The sequence below is a fragment of the Camellia sinensis genome, chromosome 1 (assembly GCF_055761805.1).
Source record: "Camellia sinensis isolate YWXY chromosome 1, ASM5576180v1, whole genome shotgun sequence".
In the NCBI taxonomy this organism is placed as follows: domain Eukaryota; kingdom Viridiplantae; phylum Streptophyta; class Magnoliopsida; order Ericales; family Theaceae; genus Camellia; species Camellia sinensis.
The window spans coordinates 188551684-188560979 of record NC_138961.1 but is presented as its reverse complement, the minus strand read 5'-3'; the positions used below and the strand labels follow the sequence as shown (position 1 = coordinate 188560979).

The 9296-nt window shown below is 35.7% G+C and overlaps 1 long non-coding RNA gene across 1 annotated transcript; it reads left to right on the top strand.

Moving 5' to 3' along the window:
* The first annotated feature begins 224 nt into the window (after nt 1-224).
* LOC114285855 (uncharacterized) lies at nt 225-2795 on the top strand. Its single transcript, XR_003637344.2, has 2 exons — nt 225-471; nt 1239-2795. It is a non-coding gene; the product is annotated as an uncharacterized LOC114285855 (long non-coding RNA).
* The last annotated feature ends 6501 nt before the right edge of the window (nt 2796-9296 follow it).

Here is a 9296-nt window from a genome sequence, read left to right as displayed (position 1 = left end):
TGTTCAGTTTATTTCATTTATTTTATTTTATTTTCGTTTTTGAATTTTTTTTTTTAGATTTCTTTAGTCAACTTATTTTATTTTATTTTATTTTATTTTCGTTTTTGAAATTTTTTTTTTGAATATCTAACCTAGACCCACTTTTCTTACCATCACTCTCATAGATTTTGTCTCTCTCCCTCTCTCTCTCTCTATCTATCTCTACCTCTCATATTCTCTCTCTCTCTCTCTCTCTCTCTCTCTCTCTCTCTCTACCTTATCATCTTTTTCCTCCCTTTCTCTTTCACTCAAGCCCAACCACTGCTAACATTCTTCTTTCTTCTTTCCACCATCACCAACCTTCACCCTTTTTCTTCCTTACCACCATCTCACCGTCGATGCCCTATTTCCTCTCCATCCGTCGAATATCCGGCGACCACCATTTTTCCAGCGAATCTCCCTTTTTTCTCTCTTTTTCTTCACTATTTAAAGGTAAATCCTTTCTTTTTGTTTAAAACTTCATATTTATTCTTTCAATCTTCCATTGTAGTGAGATTTAGGGATAGTTTTATAGTGATCTATTGTTCATCCTTACAAAAAAAAAAAAAAAAAGTAAATAAATTACCATAGAGTTTTGTTTTTGTGGTTGTAGGAGTAGATAAGTAGAGTTTGGTTTTTGTTTTTGTTCAAGTCATCATCTATTGTTGATTCTTAAAATTAATAATAATAAAAAAAAAAATCATGCTTAGCTCTTTGTTTGTTTCATAGGTTATTTATTTATTTATTTAGTTGTTTATTTTCTGTTATTTTATTTATTTAGCTTTTTTGTTTGTTTATTTTATTTGTCTTTATTTAGTTGTGGTGTACTAATTTAGTTGTTTTTAATTTATTTTTCTTCGTGTTTTATTTTAGTTCATTTATTTCTCTCTTAAAAAAAATAATAATAATAAATACCAATTTTATTTTTTTATTTTTTATAATACATAACTTTTCTAATTCACTGTATTTTCCATCTATTTATTTAGTTGTTTAGATGTATTCTATTATCTCAGTATTACTTGTTAGTTTAATTCAATACTTGTTAAAATGTTAATATGTAAGTTTATATTATTCTATTTTATTTTGTTTTAGTTTTCAAAAAAAAAAAAAAATTATGAGAATTGCATGTGGTATTTCAATGGGCAGACTTGTGCTTAAATATCTTATTTGATTCTCATGCTGGTTTCATGGGTATATGTGTCTATTGTTGGTGTGTGCAGGACATGAGTCGACGGATATCCACCTAGGCCTCCAAAAAGGCCAGAGGTTGCACCTTTTTGGCGCCACCACCGCCACTGTTACCACCATCCTCGCCACCACAACCGGTTGACTTGCCACGGTCGGAGTGGGCTTCACGCCTGCTTCACAAGCTTACAGAGTTTAACATCACATATTTTCAGCGTGACCCGGTTACCTCTTGGGCCGTTGAGCAGCTTCGCCTCCGGCAACAGTTGGGCCTGTGCACTGTTACGACGCTTACTTATCCTCGTTTGGTACGACTCTTCCACCAGAACATGTATGAGTCACTCACCGAGGTAGGATTGTTGTCCACCATTGATGGCCATCTCGTCAGCATCACCTAATCCATGATTGCCGACGCGTTAGGGTTCTTTTCCAAGACGGAATACCAGCTCTTCCCGGAAGTTGAGGACCAACAATCCATATATAGCCTCATCCAATAGTACTTCCCGGCGGCCCATGGTGACACCAGTTACATGTGCTTGCACCAGAACAAGCTGCCTGGCCGCTTGTTATTCATTGACTCTGTCATACATAAGAATGCCCTTCCACTTGGGCATAAAGCTGAGCGCTGCTTGGAGTTTGTTCGGGTCTTACACGATTATCAGCATGGCTATCAGGTCCCCCTTGTGCACATCATCTGGATGTATATGCACAAATTTCTACGGTGGGCAATTCGGCCTCAACCTATGTAGAACCTGACTTGGCCCCTGCCATTTGCCAACTTGCTCACACTTGTCTTCGAGCTGAACGGCCTTCCCATTGATTCGACTGAGGAGATTGACAGAGCTTGTCCGACTTTCGGGCAGCGGGAATGGTAGCATAGCATATCTCATATCCCGTAGCAAGTTGGTGCCCCGGTTGACGAGGCCCTGGACCTTGTCCACGACCAACCACCTCATCCTGCCTTCCTTGTGCCTCCCCAAGGGGACCCATTCTACATGACTCGCGAGGAGTACTTATAGCTTCAGCACTCTGTGGATCAGGTCCACAGTACTCTTCGTGATCACCACCAGAGGCTCATGGGGTTGCACACGAATTTTTAGGCGCATCGAGACTACTCTTAGGTGGATTTCGACCAGCTCAACGCTTGCCAACTCGACATTCAGCAGTCAGTTGCATCACTACAAACTAACTTTTATACATATCGAGACTCAAGCCAGCAGCGTTTTGACCAGCTCGGCGCCCGGGTTTAGAATGAAGCATTTGAGACGCGATCTTTGATGCACGCCTTGTTTGGCCAGCATTTCTCGCCACCGCTGCCATCGGATTCTCGGTAGTACTGGCCTATATTTTGCTTTGTCTTTGTTATTTTTATTTTTCTTTTTAGTTCTTTCTTCTTTCGTACAATAAAAAAAAAGTGTGTGAAGTGTGTGTGTGTTACTATATGCCTACCTGGATGTGCACCTACAATCTCTGGTAATATTCTCTCATTTCTCTTTACTTTTCCGTTGATCATATTCAAGTTGGGGGATAAGGGTTGTATTTTCTTTTGTGCATTTCTATTTGGCTCATAATTCATACTTATTCCTGCTTCACTTGATTGCATTACTTTACTTGATGTTGACTTGTTGCTAGTAGGGTGATGATATTTGCATATGTTAATTGGGGAGCATAGTAGACTTGTAAGAAAAGGGTTTATTGGGTAAATACTCACATGTGATGTTTGCACTAGGATAGTTGTTTGTGTTTGTGGAATTAGTACACTTGTCATGAGTATGCCTTAATTCACATGAACACACTATCATAGCGGTGACCTCTTTATTATAATCCCTGGTGTACATCATTGATAATGGCTAGGGTTGTAGAAAAGAATAAATGAGTAGCCAAGATTCTTTTTTTTTTATAAAAAAAAATGGACTTGTTTGGGTTCGTAGCCTTTTTAACTCGAGTTATTAAGCCTATAGGGGTGTCTCTACACCTAGTGCCCTAAAACCGTCTGGTTTGGGAGTCATTGTTCCAATACTTGCTACATGGGTTAATTAGAAAACTTAAGGGACTTAGACATTACATAGTTAAGGAAAAATAAGAAGAATAACTTGTTCTGATTTGTTGCATTTTCAACTCGAGTTATTAAGCCCGTAGGGGTGTCTTCACACCTAGTGCCCTAAAACCGTCTGGTTTGGGAGTCATTGGCCCAATGCTTGTTGCATGGGTTGATTAGAAAGCTTAATGGATCAGGATATTGTACAATCATCTAAAAAAAAAAAAAAAACTTTTGAGAATCTTGGCTGCAACAGTTTAGTTTTTCTGTATATGTTGGGTGTTATTATGAGTTACACTGGGCTATTATAGTGGACAGTTAACTAATATGGAGATTGCAGTTTACACCGAGGGTACTAATGATGTGTCTACTAGCATGCACAGGGGACTTTACTTTTGTATTAACTGAATTATGGTTTTGACTTAATAGATTCCTTCATGCTTGTTCACTGTGCCTTCAATGACTCATTATGTCTCAATATCACACTGTAGTGGCACATAAGTTGATTGTTAGGTGGAGTAGTGTGGTTAATTGTTGTTGAGCATATATGAATATGTTAATGTCTGTAGGTATCATTTTTGGAAACCCTCACGAGACTTTACTCGTCCACTTGGGGTAACTTTGTGGTTTAAAGGCTTATTGCATATGCTAAATGTAACCGTTTTCCCACGAAAGAGGAAATAATTATATTTTGTTTCATTTCATTTTATTTTTATTGCTTGCTTGAGGACTAGCAAGTTGTAAGTTGGGAGATGTGATTAAGGCCGAATTATGTAACATTGAGGTTGTTAATTAAGATCTCTTAACTTTACTTGCTTGACATATTATATATTTTATGTCTGTTCAATCATGTTGTACATAGTCGGAGCATAAAATGGAAAAAAATACAGAATTTGGAGAGAAAAGAGCTTCCCGCACGTGCGTTGACTTTTCCCGCACGTTCGTTGACTTTTCCATATGTGCATTGACTTTTCTCAAAAAATGGGCCCGATGTTTTTAACCTGTTTGAAAGACAACAAAAGTATAAATAGGCAAGAAAGAGGTTGGATTAAGGTTCTGAAAATGATTCAAAGAAAAGAGAGGCTAGGGTTTAGAGGAAAAGGAGGATTCTCAAGTTTTCAATCCAACTTCCATGGGGTCTTCCATCTTTTCTACCTCTTCCCACTCCTCTATAAGTGGCTAAGCTTATCTTTTCTAGGGTTTTGATGAAACCCTAGCCATGTAATAGAATTTTTCATATGCTTTGATTGTGATTCGGTTTGAATCAATGTATGAATGTTTTAGAAGTTTATAATAATTATTCTTTTCATTTCTTCAAGTATTTTACTCTTTGTGATTGTTTAATGCTTTCCATACATTAGTTTTCTTTGTGTTTGTGTTCAAAGTACGAGACAAGTCATGCTACGAGTGACGGGTTGTGTTGCTACGTAGTTTAGAGCAAACACCTCGTGCTACTCGGGATGACTCGTACCTGTACGTTGAATGCAACAACCCTCTTGATCAATATTTCAAGCTTGTAGTTGTGAAATATTGGATATTTCAAATCGGATTGCAATTGATAGCCGATGTTTAATCTCGTTTATATGGTTAGTGGTGAATTCTTTGCTCTAGGATTTTTCCCAAAAATTAATATCTCAAACCCTAATTTTAACTGTCAATTTAATTTCTTAATTTCATTTAATTCCTTTTTAGCCATAAAATCTCTCGATCATTTTAATCAAAATTAATTTAGGAATTTAGCAATTAAATTAGTCTAATTTCACAATTGTCCCTGTGGATTGATACTTGGACTTGCCATTATTCTAATAGAATTTGGTATAGTTTAGTGTTTATTTTTGTTGTGTGTAACGACCCAACCGTTTTCCCACGAAAGAGGAAATAACTAGATTTTGTTTCATTTTATTTTATTTTTATTGCTTGCTTGAGGACTAGCAAGTTGTAAGTTGGGGGATGTAATTAAGGCCGAATTGTGAAACATTGAGGCTGTTAATTATTAAATGTCATAATCATCCTTATTATTATCCCCCACTGTATCATTTATTTGATTAAGAAGCATAAATATGAATATTTTACATCTTTATTAGTTGTGTATCCGATAATCGAACCAATCCAAGTTTTCTTCGTTGATCTTGGAAATTCGGATGCATCTATTAATAATGTGTTTTCGTAATAAATATAGTAAAATTATAAAGTTATGATTATTATAGTAATTTAATTTTTTAAAAATGATTTACATATAAAACTTGATAAAATGAACGATTGAAATCATTAAAACAAGTCTCTTGAATCCCACAAGACCCAACAACGTCATTAATTAGAGACAAACATGTCCCTTAGTATATTATGTTGAGGAATAATTCCTTTTGGTAGTAATTTATGCATTTTTCTATGGAAAAACATGTGAACGATGGGTTCAGCTTAGGCAATAATAAAATTATTGCATGATTTCTGAATGTTATGGGACAATATTCACATGGTATTCTTAATTAATGATATTATCCTATCTTAGCTATGCAAGAGACACAAAAGTACTCTAATATTTGTGTGTGTGTGTGGAGAAATTACAAATAAAACTTCAAAGTTTTAATCTTGTAACAAAATAAATCTTAGATTTTTAATTTTATAAATTTAACCGTTAATATTTTAATTTATTTTCAATCTAAACATTTGCCTTTTAATTATTAAACTCAATATAGGTGTGCGAAAAGTGCCTAAAGTACCTGATTCTATTGAGCTTAATGACTAAAATATATTTTTTCTAATAATTTTACTTAACAAAAATAAGTGAATGTATAGATGAAAAAAAATCAAAAGATTAAAATTTAAATTAATAAAATTAGACACGCATGATTTATTTTGAAACAAAATTCAAACTTTAAGAATTTTTCTATAATTCTTATATGGAGAGAGCAAGAGAGTGAGAGAGAGATAGGGTTGCTGCTCGCTAGCGAAGGGCGAGCCGATAGAGTGAGAGCAACAGAGGAAGAGTCGACAGAGTTAGAGACTTGTAGTTCAACGATGGAACCCAACAAAGGCTTGTAGTTCAAGGGTTATATAGAGATTCAACAATAGAACCCAACAGAGGCTTCTCGTTGTTAATGGAAATCAAGGGTTACACAGAGGAAGAGAAGAAAATGGAGAGATGAAATAGAGAGAGTGAGGGAAGTGAGATAGAAATAGGAGGGTTAACCGGTTGCCCCGGTTTTCAATTTTTTACTATTAAACAATTCAATAGTCTTGATTAATTGTTTATAATCCAAGGGCTAATAATTAGGTTGCCTATGGTGTGCAACCTTCAGCAGGTTGCATACTTAAACAACACCCTAATAAATAATACTAGCTACCCTAGCAACTCAATAAATTTTCCAAAATTTATTAAACTACACTACCCTATCCTAGGGGTCAGAGGCCAGTTCCAGACCTTGACTTAGATAGGTGACCCATCACGAGTAATGCTAGGGGCCCCATATATTTTATTAAATATTTTACCAAATGTCTCACATGGGTGTAGGAACCATTTGGGACCTACATGGTGTGGGTCCTACACCTATGTGAGACATTTGGTAAAATGTTTAGTAAAACATTTGGGGTCTCTAACATTACTCTACCCACCACGTCAACTAAAATAATCAAAATTAACTTTTTTATGTAAACATCAAAAATTTGTTGAAATAATATTTTCCTACGCAAAAAGGCAGAGCTAGTTTTGTCCTAACAAAGATCAAGAAATTGATATCTAAATTGAAGAGAAGAAGCCCCAAAGGCAAAGATGAAAACTAAAATGAAGATCACACCATACTACCCCAATTTCTCTTTTGTCGTAGTTTTGATGGTTTTCTTCCATTTCTCTTTAGCTAAAAAGAGCAACTCAATGATATCTGGGGGCTGCAATTCCACCATTGTCGAATGCTTAGCAGATGGAGGAGAAGAAGTAGAGTTCTTGATGGAATCAGCGACGACTAAAAGGTTTCTTGCTTCTAACCAATAGAAAATTACGTATAGCACTGTACAAAGGCCTACCGTATGTAACATAAGGTTGTACGGCAATTGCATCAGGAAAGCCAATAACGATATTCGGACTTGTACCACCAATAATCGATGCAATCGCAGTCCCCGTTGGATTGATGATGCCATGAATCACAATCACGTGATTCATGGGACGTTGTGAGCGATTTAGAACTTGTGGAATTGGGAATTTGAGACCTCTTGGTTCTTCTTCAATGTTTTTGTGTGTTTGTTTTGTGATCATATGTAGTCTATGAAGCATGGGTACTTCGAAAATCATGCCGTACTCGTACTAGGTACTTACCGGTGTATGATACCTTTTATGGTACTTTTGCATACGTACCGGGTACACAAAACATGTACCCAAATTTTTTCTTCTTAATTTTTGGCATACCCAGACGTACTTAGTATACACCAAAGCCATACTGTATCTCAGTTGAAACAATATTTTCTTCTATTATCGAGATAAAACTTCTTTCACTAGACTTCTTTTTTATTTTTAGTTTTATGCGTAGCATGATTTTAAAATTAAACTATGATCTGTAAGTTATTTAATATATTGACATTTAATTTTGATTTATACCTTTACTTTTGGCATTATATGTTAATTATAGGTTGGATCTTAACAAATTAAACCATTTAATTAATTTTTATATTACTCTAAATTAAAAATAAATATTTTTTTACAAGCATACCAAGCCGTATCCGTACTCTACTTTTTTCATATTTTACCATATCGACGTACCTGTATCGTACCAGTACCATTCCTCGTACTCGTACTCATACCCGTATCCGTGCTTCATAGTCTATAGTGTGTATGCCTTTAAATAACAATGTGATTAAATGTCACAAGCATCCTTATTATTATCCCATGCTCTGTATCGTTTATTCGATTAAGAAGCATATTCATGAATGTTCTACATCTTTCTTTGTTGTATATCATATAATCAAATCAATCCAACTTTTCTTCATTGATCTTGGAAATTCACATGCATCTATTAGTAATGTGTTTGGTTGTATTCTCCTAGCTTAACGAGAGATTTGGGGAATTTTGAATTGAACAGACATAATCTTTGTTGATTTCCAACCAATACTGACCAAAAGTAGTACTGACACTTACGGTTACTCTACTTTGTTGCCATGAACAAACCTATTTGGTTGCTACACTCAAAAGCCTGAGATAGTGGAAGTCTAACAGGGATCCCATGAGTATATTCCATAAGATAATCAACATGTTAATTTCTCTAACAAATTGATCAAATGATTGATATCTAGCTGATCATTAAATTTGGCAGAAATTTGTAAAGCATTTACAATGAGCAACCCTTCAAGTTTCATCCAGACCAGAGCACGAAACAGTTTGGCATGCTATCATGGTTGATTGTTCTCATGTAGATTAATCAGACATTGGTTTCGCAATAATTCCAAAAACACATGATTTATACACATAATATGCAATAGTACATTTGATTCTCAAAGGTGGGTGATTATTCAGTACTTCTAGAGTATGGATACGTGGTGCTCCATAAGATTTTGATTGGTAGAAAGACATAAGGGCCCACAATTTATGTTGGGGATGAGAGAATAACATGAGACTAAGTAATTGGTGATTAGCTTGAAGTATGGCCACGTGGTGCTTCGGGAATATTGGATAATTTCCCCTCAAGGCTGCCAGTTCTAAGAAATTATGAAGGCCAAAGGGAAATTGGACTGGCTTGAAAATGTCTATCAGATGACCCAAAAGGTCCCCCTCATGAAGCGCCAATTTTGACCGAGTCCGGATCCTCTCCAACTTCTCTCTCCAGTAGTTTCTCCGAGCAACGACTCAGGTAGAGCCACATTACTTCCAAAGAAATATATGGCTTAGATTTATTCTTTAAACCAAAAAAAAAAAAAAAAAAATACACACCCACACCCATTGACACACACACACACACTCTCTCTCCGTTCCTTTCTCACTGACACACACACATTCACAACACACATTCTCTCTCTTTCTCTCTCTCTCTCTCTCTCTCACACACACCCACATTTCTAAAAAAAAAAAATT